Raw genomic sequence first — 11,469 nt, forward strand, 5'->3', positions numbered from 1 at the left:
AAATATCTTCTAGACTGAACTTCTCACTGTCAATTGCCATTATGATGCTTAGTAATGATTGACTGTGAAAGGCTCAGTCTGGGAGATATCCTGTAGCCAGAATGTAAATAATTGCTGAAACACTGTGGTGACAATTCACAGTTTTCCCAGTCCAGGCCAAGTCCTATAAGCGCCTCTTAAAAAAAACCTCTGCCCTTTCCTCAAGTCACACTTCAGCCAAGACAAAGAACTGGGCTTCTCTCACAGGTTAAACCCAAAACCTCAGTCCAAAATTAACACAAATCCTCTCTTTACTCAGCAGACAATGTCCTCCCCTTAAAATTAACACTTGCTACCAAACATTCCTTTACTCTGAGCTAGTTTTGACATAACTGCATTCGCAACATTAAAACATAACATTTGAAGGAGACAAATGCAAGTGGTAGGGTTGGGTTTCAGGAGGAATAGAAAACAGATGAGTGGCCATACTCTGCAGAATTACAATCCCATTGCTTGCAACTTTTCACTAATTAAACAGAGTCATTTCAAAAGTGAGTTCAAACTTCTGAAGTTAAATGGAGTTGCTGAGTAACATTGGTGTTTTATAGAAATTGGAATTATAGACTATACTCATGAAAACTATGATTTGTTGTGATGACCAGGGCCACATTTAAAATTAAATGGGCTGTAGAGTCCATCCCCATTTTTCCTATTAATTATTTGACTGTAGTTCTTTCCTAATTATTTAAGGGCTAGATTTTACCCTCTCAAGTTGTCTTGACCTTGTCTCCTGACCTCTGATTGTAATTTCCTATCATAAAGTCATTGAGTCTTGGAGGTTTACAGCATGGAAATAGACCCTTCAGCCCTACTTGTCCATGCCAACCTTTTTTTAACTACTAAGATAGTTCCAATTGTCCCAGTTTGGCCCATATCCCTCTGTACCCATCTTACCCACGTAACTGTCTAAATGCTTTTTAAAAGACAAAATTGCACCCATCTGTACTATTGCCTCTGGCAGCTTGTTCCAGACACTCACTACCCTCTGTATGAAAAAATTGCCCCTCTTGACCCTTTCGTATCTCTCTTCTCTGGGAAAAGATGTTGACTATCTAGCTCATCTAATCCCATCATTATTTTATAGATTTCTGTAAGATCACCCCTAAGTCTCTTACGCTTCAGGGAAATAAATCCCAGTCTATCCAGCCTCTCCTTATAACTCAAACCATCAAGTCCTGATAACATCCTAGTAAATCTTTCGTGCACTCTTTCTAGTTTACTAATATCCTTTCTAATATCCCCAGCTTCGTGAATCTTGCTTTTAGAATCGTAGAGTGACAGAATGCTATGGTGCAGAAAGAGGCCAATTAGCCCAACGGGTCTGCACTGACTATAATCCCACCCAGACCTTATCTCCATAACTCCAGGCATTTACCCTAGCTTGTCCTCCTGACATTAAGGAGCAATTTAGCATTGCCAATCCACCTAACCCGCAAATCTTTGGACTGTGGGAGGAAACCAGAGCACCTGGAGGAGACCCATGCAGGCACAAGGAGAATGTGCAAACTCCACACAGACAGTGACCTGAGGCCGGAATTGAACCCTGGTCCCTGGCACTGTGAAGCAGCAGTGCTAACCACTGTGCCACCTTGCTGCTCCAAACTGACTTTCTAGTTGGGTCAGTTCTTCTTCTATGGAAAGATGGGGGTGGGAGACATGGTGAGGGGGTTATACCTCTATAAATACAGCACCTGATTTGTAGACAGCACTGTCAGACTTCTGTTATTACCCAGATGAAATGTTACATGCAGGCTAAATAGGTGGGGCCTCAGTGGGGCTGAAAACACAGACAATTGAGGAATCTGGAAAAAAAAACAGGAAAAATCCAAACTATCCCTGCCAACCTGGGACATCTGATCATCCCATCTCCATAAAGGTCAACAATGTTTCCATGGAGGAAGCCAATTTCTCACACACAAGAGATATGGAAGAGCTCATGGCCTGGATGGCCTCCTCCAGTTCCTCAGGCTGCTCTAGCAAATTGACCCCTGTCATTGCAACTCCATCACATTCCATGCGGGTGACACCATGAGGTTTGCATCAACCTATCAGTGTGGGCCTGGTTTCCAACAACCCACCAATTGTCAGAGTCCATTCATCTTGAACTTCTGCAGCCCATGTGATACACTTGTGATGCTGTTCAAGAAGGAGCTCCAGGATTTTAACCCAGTGACAATGAAGGAACAGCAATATGTTTCCAAGTCAAGGGGCTGAGTTATGTTTACAGATATTTGTGCTTTTGCATGAAAATAGAACTTCTGAAGCAACAACAAGGCACTAGGTTAGTCCTGAACCATATAGATTTAAGGTCATAGGAATAATCACAAGTCTGTATTATGTTAGCTAAGTTCAGATAGGGTAGCAGTGGGACACTACAATTGGTTTCAGCAGCACTGGGCATGGTTCCCAGTTGGACTGCAATCCAGTGGCACAGATGCAGATGCTTGAGCATCGAGTGAAAGGTTAAATTATTCAACTGTGAAGCACTCCATGCTTGAATAACCTGTGAGCATTTATAATCCAGCCACGCACACCAAGAACGAACATTTGGATGACTGCTGCAGCCAGAGATTGCATAATCAAGAGAGCATGGAGCAAACTGGAAACACCATCCAAATGCATTATAGAATGTAAGCATTCAAATCAGAGGCCACGGACTTTGATCATTTTGTCCAGAATTTACTGGCTTACGATATCCTTTCACTCCAAGTTTTTTTTTTGTATATCAGAACGAGAGAAATTTACACTTCAGAACATTTCTTACTTCTGAACAAATTAAAATAAAATTGAGAATCATCACACAGCACAGCAGCTACAAGGCACAAGTCACAATTGTGATGGAATACTCTCCTCTTGCCTGGATGAGCACAGTTCCAACAACGCTCAAGAAGCTCAACACCATTCATTTGAGCAGCCCATCTGATTGGCACCCCATGCACCAGCTTAAGTATTCATTCCGTCCACCATTTATCAGATGCAAGGTTCCTTTGACAATGCTGACAACACTTCAAACCCATAATCTTTACCACAGCAGGTGCATAGGAACACAACCACCTGTGGGTTTCCCTCCAAGTCAGTAATGATCCTGATTTCTTCACTGTCACTGGCGAAGCTAGTATTTGTTACCCATCTCTAATTGCCCTTGAGAAAATGGTGATGAGCCATCTTCTTGAATCACTGCAGTCCATGTGGTGTAAATATACCCACAATGCCGTTGGAAGGAAAATTCCAGGATTTAGATCCAATGATAGTGAAGGAATGGGATTGTGGGGATGGATTTTCATGTGAGAGACAGGTAGTGAGAGTTGGGAAATTTCCCAGTTCAGCATGCCTACCTGGGGGAAAAAATGCTTGGAAAGTTGTGATTTTAGTTCCACTGGGGGGATGGGAGAGTGGAGGTGACTGTGCATGGTGGAGACAGGATGGCTTCCCCCAGAAACAGTTTGGCGGTGGCACAGGGGCTGCTGAATGCCAAGACTGGTTAAAAGGCGCACCTCAGTTCTCTAGGAATTGGTCCTAATGTTTCATTCAATATTAGGCTCTCTAGCCCTCACTCTTCACATCCCTTTACACCTCAACCCAATCCCCATGTTCAATCCATGTCAGCTCATGCCCCCCACACCCCCTCCAAGGGCCCCTCATATGCTCCATTGCAGCCAATGTTAACTACCCTCAATGGCTCATCATACCCTCCATATACACTGTATTGAACTGTATAGTTTCATTGCCATGTGGCTTAAAAACACCCATTTATAGTCTGCTGGTACTACACAAATAAAAGTATCAGCCATTCCTTTAAAATGTCAATAGCTGAACTATAAGCCATTAATATCTCTTAATCTAGTACAAATAAACATTGAGCCATTGACAAAATAGATCATAGCAAAAAAATCTGGCAATCAAACTTTGAAAATGCTCATCCTTATTTTCAAGTCCCTCCATGACCTCACCTCTCCCAATCTCCCTCCAGCCCTACTGACCGAATGCTAGTCTCTTGTACATCCCCAATTTCTTTGCTTCATCATTGATAAGCTATGCTTTGAGGTACCTAGATTCTAGGCTCTGAAATTCCTTCCTTCACTCTCTATGCCACTTTACCAGGTTATTCTTTAAGGTGCTTCTCAAACCTACCCATTTGAGCAAGTTTTGGTCACTTGTCCTACTATCTGTGTAAAATGTTGTTGATACTCATTCCTGTGAAGGGCCTTGGGACTATGTTAAAGGTCCTACATAAATGTAAGGTTGTTGTTCTGTATGCACGTAGGATATGGGAATAGGATTGTTAATTTTGTGCCAAAAGGATGCATAAGGATTGTAAAAGTGAGAAGTAATTCAAATTAACTAATGTCAGATAGAAGCATGATTATGCATCGAGCAGTATGTTGGGCACAAAAGAAAAGTTAGCATGATGTGCTTTCATTGTCATTTTTTACATGGCAAACCAATTGACTCCAATTTCCCGGGTATTGTTTCTATTAATTTGGCTTCAATTATATATGTATTCGTTGCATGTAGAGATTTGAATAGAAGTCAGCAATATCAGAGCACACAAGCAAAACTGATTCCCGTATTTGTGATTCAAAATACTTAATCCTCTAGCCTGATATGTCCTTAAGTTACATCCTAATACAGCAGTATGTTTTTTTGTGGGAGATATTGCCTTGGATTAAAGAATGACAGTGCTTTGTGCATAGAGTAGAAGCTGTCAGATAATGGGCTCAGTCTAGAAAGCAACGCTGCGAGATAGACAGGCTGGTTTCATTGCCTGTTCTCAGAAGAATAATCCAAAATTAATTTAGGGTTGAGATGAGTCACATAAAAGATACAAAATTGTAAAAATTTTTATATCAATTTAACATGAAGATTAATCACTGTGCATGGATTATAATTAGCATCATTTGATTATTTTATTCATTTGTCATGTTCTCTCATCTTTTTATATTAAAACTAGTTTAGCAATGTATTACTCATCATTGGGATTTTATTGATGAGACTTATAAAAGTAGTATGAAAATCACAACACTGCATCCTGAGGATAATAATATCTCATCTAAACAATGTAATTCACTTCCCCTTAAGGAAACAGAGAAAATAGTTGATAATTGATAGCAAATGCACAGTATGAAGGCAATGGATTGCTTCGGAAGCCAGAATTAATGCTGAGGAGATTGTATACCTTTAATTCAGCAACAATAATTTTAGAATGATTTATTTACTGTGTGTTACAATTGTAGTCACTGATTGGAAACAGTGGAACTGTACATAAGAACATAAGAAATAGGAGCAGGAGTAGGCCATCTAGCCCTTCGAGCCTGCCCCGCCATTCAATAAGATCATGGCTGATCTGTCGTGGCTCAGTTCCACATTCCCGCCCTCTCCCCATAACCCTTAATCCCCTCTCTTATCAAAAACCCATCAACCCACGTCTTAAAAATATTTAGCGAGGTAGCCTCCACCACTTCAACGGGCAGAGAATTCCAGAGATTCACCACCCTTTGAGTGAAGAAGTTCCTCCTCAATTCTGTTCTAAACCCCCCCCGCCTTTTATCTTGAGGCTGTGCCCCCTAGTCCTACTATCCTTTGAGCAGGAAGAGTCTCTCCACCTCTATCCTATCCATCCCATTCATCATCTTATACGTCTCAATGAGATCTCCCCTCATTCTTCTAAACTCTAACGAGTACAAGCCTAGTTTATTCAGCCTCTCCTCATAGCTCAACCCCCTCAACTCCGGCATCAGCCTAGTAAACCTCCTCTGCACTCCCTCCAAGGCCAAAATATCCTTGCGTAAGTACGGCGCCCAAAACTGCACACAGTACTCCAGCTGCGGCCTCACCAATGCCCTGTACAGTAGAAAGTAATCATAATCTTAATGCTTTGGGAAGCACAGAAGTTGCTATCAAGTGAGCCAATCTTAATCTGTGAACTGATTTAAACATCCCACCATTCACTATCAATAATTCCACACATACATAATATATACATGCACAATAAATATAAACATGAGTGAAATATTATGGTAAGTGCAACAATATTGCTATATATTAATGTTGTAAATCATCAAACAGAGGTCATCACGCCCTGATACTTCTGCTAATCAATAGAAGACAGTAGACAACAGGGAGAAAAAGGTGGAAAATCTCAGCAGGCCTGGCGGCATCTGGAAGGAGAGAAAAGAGCTGACATTTCAAATCAAGATGACTCTTTGCCAAAGCTAAAAGGCATAGAAATGCATAAAATGAAAATAAAGGGATTGAGATGGGGTAGAGCTATTCATCTGAAGTTGTTGAATCGATGTTGAGACTGGAAGGCTGTAACATGCCAACTGGAAAATAAGATGCTGCTCCTCCAGTTTGTGTTGAGCTTCACTGGAACATTGCAACAGGCCAAGGACAGACATGTGGGCATGGGAGCAGGATCGTGTGTTAAAATGGCAAAGTCAGGGTTCAGATTGCGCACAGACTGAAGGTGCTCAGCAAAGCGATCACCCAGTTTATGTTTGGTCTCTCTGATATAGAGGAGACAACTTTGGGAGCTGCAAACGCAATACACCAAATTGAAAGAGATGTAAGGAGATAATAAGTGTTTGGACACAATTTTTCAATCCTTCCCATGCTGAAAACTAAAAGATGTAGGATAAAAGAACTCTGTTCAAGAAAGAAGAGGTGAACCAGGTAATTGGATAAATTATTGTGCATGATATTATAACTGTGGCAATTGGCTTAGAATCCATAACCGGAAATCAAATTCGTGAGCATTTAGAAATTTATGGAATAATCAAGGAAAACCAGCTTGGATGTGTTAAATAAAGTCATGTTTGATTCATTCAATAATGATTTTTAAAGAATTGTTTGTATCGATGAAATAGATTGTTCTATATCCAAAGGCCTTTAGAGCTCTCTTCCTCAAAAGGTAATGGAAGCAGAGCCTTTGAATATCTTTAAGGAAGAGTTAGATAGATTCTTAATAAGAAAGAGGGTGAGAGGTTATTGGGGGTGGGCAGGAATGTGGAATTGAGGTTATAATCTGATCGGCCATGAATTAAATGTTGGAGTAGGCTTGAGGGGCTGAGTGACCTACTCCAGCTCTTAGTTTGTTATGTTTGTATCCCTTGATGTCATTGATCTCCAGGAGTCTACTGATTTCTGTTTTGAATCAGGGGGGGCGGGGGGGGGGGGGGGGGGGGGGGGGGGAGGTGGTTAAAGGAGGGAGGAAACTAGATGGCACGGCAGCACAGTGGTTAGCACTGTTACCTCACAGCTCCAGGGATCCGGGTTCGATTCCCAGCTTGGGTCACTGGAGTTTGCACATTCTCGCCATGTCTGCGTGAGTTTCCTCTGGATGCTCCGGTTTCCTCCCACGATCCAAAGATTATGCAGGTTGGGTGGATTGACCATGCTAAATTGCCCCTTAATGTCCCAGGATGTGTATGTTAATGGGATTAGTGGGGTAAATACGTGGGGTTTCAAGATAGAGCCTGGGTGGGATTGTGGTTGGTGCAGACTCGATGGGCCAAATGACCTCCTTCTGCACTGTGGAGATTCTATGATTCTATGTGTTCAGTGATTGAGCTTTCACAGGCCTCTAGAGAATTTCAAAGATTCACCACTTTGAGTGAGGAAATTCCTCCACCCCTCAATTTTAAATGGTTTACCTCTTATCTTGGGATTATGTCCCTTTGTTTTGTACTCACCAGCTAGGGGAAACACCCTATCCACATCCACCCTGTCACACCCTGTGAGGATTTTGAATCTTTCAATAGGGTCACCCTTCATTCTTCAACCAAGTTTCCTCAATGTTTCCTCGTAAAACAACCCTGCTATCCCAAGGATTAATCTGGTGAACCTCCATTGCAGTCCTTCTACGGCAAGTATATTTTTTCATAGATAAGGGGAATAGAACTGTGCGCAAGACTCCATTAACTGCAGCAAGACATCTATACTCCTGTACTCAAATTCCCTCACGATGATGCCCAACGTACAATTTGCCCTCCTTTTTGCTTGCTGCACCTGCATGCTAGCTTTAAATAACTCATGAACAGAAGCAACAAGGTCTCCTTATCTACCCACATTTGCCAACCTCTCACTATTTAAGAAATACTCTGCCTTCTTACACTTATTAACATTATATTCCACCTCCCCTGTTCTAGCCCATTCATTTAGCCCATCCAAATCCTCTTGAAGTTCCTTGCATCCTCCTCACCTGGTTTGGTGTCATCAGCAAATTTGGAAATGTTACATTCAATCCCTATATAAGAACATAAGAACATAAGAACATAAGAAATAGGAGCAGGAGTAGGCCATCTAGCCCTTCGAGCCTGCCCCGCCATTCAATAAGATCATGGCTGATCTGTCGTGGCTCAGTTCCACTTTCCCGCCCTCTCCCCATAACCCTCAATCCCTTCTCCTATCAAAAACCCATCAACCCGCTTCTTAAAAATATTTAGCGAGGCAGCCTCCACCACTTCAACGGGCAGAGAATTCCAGAGATTCACCACCCTTTGAGTGAAGAAGTTCCTCCTCAACTCCGTTCTAAACCGCCTCCCCTTTATCTTGAGGCTGTGCCCCCTAGTCCTACTGTCTTTTTTGAATCATTTGAATCATATCTGAATCATTTACATAGGTTATGAACTGCTGTAGATTTAGCATCGATCCTTGCAGTACCCCTCTAATAACAACTTACCATCCTGAGAATAATCCATTTATTCTTGCTTTCTGTTTTCTGACTATTAACTAATGCTCAATCCATACTAATATGCTTCCCCAATCCCATGTGCCCTAATTTTATTTTATTAATCTCCTGTGTCAAAAACCTTATAAAAATCTACCATTCATGGTTCTCCTTTATCAATGCTACAATGAACATCCTTATAATCCAGATGTATTTATATCTGTGTTTAAGCACTTCTGACAAACATAAATATTGCAAAAAATTTTGAAGTTGTATTTGATAAGCGACCATAACTGTGGAAAATCCCATTTTTCCAAATTATCCAGCGATGTGGTTAGAACTATTAATCGTGCACAGTAAACCTTTTTCTGGCTCAAATTATATTTAGATTCAGCCATGTATCGCCCAGACAGCATTATCTAAAACCTTTCATTTGCATTGATACTTTTGCTGCTTACATAGGATCAGTATAATTTGGCATCCATATATTTTTGCTTATCTTCAATGTACAGGAAAATACCAGAATTCAGAATACATAGTTGCCAATTTTTAAATCCATTAACTTAATTGAAAGCGGAAGCATGACTTCAACTTAAAGTGGAAATGCACCATAATTCAAAATTATCTTTTTCGAGTTATGATACATTAAACATTATGAAGGGCTAGATTTTGCCCTGAGAGCGGAACAAATCATGTCAGCTGTATATGCCCAAAGACTTTCTATGGGCTTTGCATGGCAAATTCCTGTCAGCCTGTCAGTGCGGCACGGTAGCACAGCTGTTCACAGCTCAAGGGACCTGGCTTCGATTCCCGGCTTGGGTCACTGTCTGTGTAGAGTTTGCACATTCTCCTTGCGTCTGTGTGGGTTTCCTCCGGGTGCTCCGGTTTCCTCCCACAGTCCAAACATGTGTGGGTTAGGTTGATTAGCCGTGCTAAAATTGCCCCTTAGCGTCCTGAGATGCGTAGATTAGCAGGTAAATGTGTAGGGATATGGGGGTAGGGACTGGGTGGGATTATGGTCGGAGCAGACTCAATGGGCCAGATGGCCTCTTTCTGCACCGTAGGGTTTCTATGATTCTAAATGGCATAGTGGACTCTACAGAGCCTTTTGGACTAATGCAAACAGGGGAAGTAGCAGTGTTTCTCTCTGTCTAGCCAGATTGAAGAAACATTAAGGAGCAATGCGAGTACAAATCAAGAAGTTTCAGTTGGAGCAATGATTTCAAGGTCAAATTGTACAGAAAGCAAAATAAGGAGGGGGAAAGAAAAATTGGAATGAAAGAGATTACCAAGACAGAAAGAAAAAGAATAAGAATGTTTCATAGAATCTCTACAGCGCAGATAGAGGTCTTTCGGCCTATTGAATCTGCACCGATCCTCTGTCAGAGTATATTACTCAGCCTCCTTCCATCTTATTCCTATAACCCCACAGATTTACTTCACCAATCCTTTAACCTACACATCTTTTAACACTAAGTAGCAATTTAACACAGCCAGTCCACCTCACCTGCACATCTTTGGACTGTGGGAGGAAACCGGAGAACCTGGACGAAATACACGCTGACATGGGGAAAACATGGAAACTCCACACAGACAATCACTCAAGATTGAAATCAAACCCCCGTTCCTGGCGCCGTGAGGCAACAGTGCTGACAGAGTGCCACTGTGCTGCCCCAGTTGTTTTTAAATCTTCAACAATAATTAAAAGCTGAAGGAATGACACACCATACTTCTAGAAGTTAATTTTCATGTCATAGAGGTTATTTGGCAGTAGTTAAGAACTATCATATCATTCAAAGGTACTTAGGCTGGAATGGACAAGCCTTGCTTTCATTAGTGAGTTTAATCTGTATCTATGAGATAAGTTGAAGGACCTCACATAAGCAATACAAACATAAGAAATAGGGGCAGGAGTAGGCCATTGGCCTCTTTAGCCTGTTTCGCATTCAATAGGATCATGGCTAATCTGATTATGGCCTCAACTCTATTTCCCTGTCTGTTTCCTATACTGGAGTCAGATGATGAGATGTTATTTTTCAGAAGCTTTCGGAGGAACAAGACATCAACAACAACAACATCTGGATTTTTGTGCACATAAATGACGGTGAGTGCAGTTAGCCTCAACTGCTATTTTTACAGCAAAACTGAGCCCATTGTTGCAGCTTTAAACATTAAAGATTAACAAGGCCTTGGTCTTCCTCAGCAGCAAACAAATAGTCAGGTTGCAGTGGAAATATAAGGTGTGTATAGCTGCAACTATGCAACGGTTGGATCTGGTATGTGGAGAATAAATAAGTTCTAATAAACCCAGTATCTGCATCTATAAATCTGACATGACCTCCAGTGATATGTTAAATTCCCTTGAAATTCAACACAAATAAATTCTGAACATATACCTCCTAACAAGTTCAACCACAGTAGTAGTATTGTTTTTAAGCAGAACTCATTAAAATATCTAATATTTCTTGGAACATTATATGATTCATACCTTCCTGAATTCTTATTCTATTTTGTGCAGTGCAGCTAGATTCAAGAACTGCTATTGTTACCATGGAGATACATTTTAAAAGCATCAGTATCAGGGAAAGAGAGAGCTCAATTTTCACTTAACTGAGGGGCCCTTCCTGTTCCCCTATCAGGCAGGAATGACCTGCTGTCACATTGTTTAGGGAAAGAGGGCATCAGCTCGCTTTTCTTTATCTTAATCAGCCTCCAAATGCCAGGCTGACTACAACATAGAGGGCACAAGGTCTACCACCTAT

This window comes from Carcharhinus amblyrhynchos, chromosome 10 (genome assembly GCF_965287045.1).
Source record: "Carcharhinus amblyrhynchos chromosome 10, sCarAmb.v2.hapA, whole genome shotgun sequence".
NCBI lineage: Eukaryota > Metazoa > Chordata > Chondrichthyes > Carcharhiniformes > Carcharhinidae > Carcharhinus > Carcharhinus amblyrhynchos.